This window comes from Bactrocera tryoni, unplaced genomic scaffold, assembly GCF_016617805.1.
Source record: "Bactrocera tryoni isolate S06 unplaced genomic scaffold, CSIRO_BtryS06_freeze2 scaffold_120, whole genome shotgun sequence".
NCBI lineage: Eukaryota > Metazoa > Arthropoda > Insecta > Diptera > Tephritidae > Bactrocera > Bactrocera tryoni.
The window spans coordinates 858,320-861,181 of record NW_024395835.1 but is presented as its reverse complement, the minus strand read 5'-3'; positions in this window follow the sequence as shown (position 1 = coordinate 861,181).

The window sequence follows — 2,862 nt, the reverse complement described above, 5'->3', positions numbered from 1 at the left end:
ATTTTAGAATACGACGCCGATGAAGTAGTTAAAAAAATTAATTTACCTCAGCCTATAAATAAGAGAGGAATATTTTCAATACCTGATATGTAATAAACTAAAATTTAATATTGAACTGACTTTATGTATATTAATGTAATTGAAATTATTTTATTTCACGTACAAGCAATTGATTGTATACAGTTTTACTAACTAAATACTTATTATTTTATGTTTATATATCGCATCAAATGCATAGCTGACAAATAATGTTATTAAAATATTTGAAGTTATTTTATTTTATCTAACTAAGTAATTTTCTATGTGATTTATGTGAATAAAAATGTTTCGTTGTGTTCCACGTATAAACTGTGTAAGTTTTACTGACAAATTGCTAGGAATAGTTGAAATAGGAACCTTTTCTAATGTAGCACGGAATTAGGATTTTGACAAAATTTTAGCACGGAATTGGGGCCAATTGAGTGTTTCAGAAAAGCATTAATAACAAAAAAACGGTACAAAAATTCTATCATTTGAAAAGTTAATATGAAAAATAAAAGCTGTATTTACGATTTGTTTATAGTTCTTCATTCCGTCTAACTTTTGATTCACTGCAATATGCGAATATTTATCAATCTACCTTAATATGCCGTAATTAGGAGCATTTACCTTATATACCTAAATACAACATAAAACCCGTTTATGCCGGTATACCCTGCGTACATATTGTAAAATTAATCGGAGAATAATCTAATAATAAATATTCATAATAATTCATTAACTTGACCGGTGGTAAATTGAAATTACGCCAATTCAATATAATTGATGGGAAAAAGGTGTATATACCTATATTTAGTATATGTAGTCGAATTACAACAACCATTCAACTAGCTTCAAAGTCCATATCGGCATCTGTCTTGCAATACCCCTTGCAAAAGGCAAGCAGGATTGCTTACAAAAATTAAAGCACAAACAACGCGTGGTTATATACCTAATAGTGCATTAATTTTTTCAGGGAGAACTTAATAGCTCAAGAACAAATACATACAAGTCCAAGTATTAGGGTGCGCCTACATACAACATAAGGACATTAACAAAAAAAAAAAATTATTATATATTTATATATATTTATATATACATATATATAATAATACATATTTCTAAATATTATTAAAAAAAGAGCGGTTAACAAGTCAAGCACAACATTTCGAAATAAAATTCAAAATTTACATACATATTTCAGGTAAACAAATCGAAATAAAAAAACTCTTATTTACGTAAAAGAGTTTCGGTCTCAATTTTTAATTACAAAGAATAATTATAATCAGTAAACACTGAGAATAATTATTTTGAAAAACTATATTTTCTAAATGAACTTAGATTCAAAAGAATCAAAAAAATCGAAGTATTTACAAATACCGAAAATGATTGCAGACGAAAAAAGTCCATGTACACCGGCAGAAGCTACACGCTCAAAGCAAGGTGCTACAAAAGTAAAGAGGGGTACAGATAATTCCTATAAAAAATGCATTGCTGAGAGTGACAGTTTGATACGATACTGCACTCGATTTTCATCTTCACCGATTCAAGACAATTCGAAATCGGTATTAGAAATCAAAAAAGAAAATCTTGACAATTTTTGGACGCGTCTCCAAGCTGCATATGATGCAATCGAAAAATCTGATGATTCAGATCTACCAGAAAATTTCAAATCCTCGGCTTACGCCAAATATGAAAATTGCTTCGACCAATTTGAAGAAATGAAAGCAATGATCAATTGAAAGTAATTAAAGCAATTGCACCTACTCCATTTTCGTGAGTAGAGATGCCACAAGTACAAAGTCAAGAGGCAAGTTCAGGCATCCACCTCAAGGTGTCCGCATGTGACACAGAAATTTTTCATGGGGGTTATGAACAATGCCGTCGTTCCGGGACATGTTCACAGGCGTTTACATAAACCACCCAAAATTATGCACAAAAATTTTATCACCTCCGATACAAAACGGAAGGTCAAGCTGGCGTCATAGTAAAACAGTTCGCATTAAATGACGACAATTTTAATATGGCTTGGAAGCTATAAAATCAAGATATGAGAATGAACGGATATTGGTCGATAAGCAGATAACAATTTTAGTGAACTTGCCAAAAATTCAAAAGGAAACCAGTGAAGAATTTTGAAACTTCAATCCACTGTTTCCAATTGTTTGTCGTTTTTATCGACCCAAAACATTCCCAGAGACAACTGCGACCCTATTCTGGTAAACATATGCACAGCAGCATTACCAGAAAAATCTTTAATATTGTGGGAGCAATCGCCCTCATCACGGACAAAGTGCCCAACGTGGCAACAAATGAAAGAATTTCTCACTACCTAGTACGAAATCGCCGAAAGGGTAGACAGAAAAATAACCAAACCAAAAGGTATTCAACACGACCTCAATAGAAGCTTCCACAGGCCCCAAGCCAGTAGCAACAACAATTTAAATAGAAGCTTCTTTAAAGATCAAACGGTCACATCCGAACAATACAAACTAACGTTATGCGAACTATGCAAAGGGGGGCATAAACTTAAGGCTTGCGAGAAATTTAAAAAATTAAATATTATTGATCGAAACAATTATGTAAAGTCAAAAAGACTTTGCACAAACTGCTTATCACATGCTCACATGCTTAAAGATTGTGAAAGCAAATTTAATTGCGTTTATTGTCACAAACGACACCATTCGATGCTTCACATAAATAATTTTTCCACACCCCACAATGCCAAAGACGGTCGAAGCGCCAAACAAACACATCCGGCATGCCAACCGCCGTACCAAGCGCAGCACCAGCGTCAGCGGCATGGAAACACAAACGCTAGCGATAGCCAGCAACCGTAAAGTT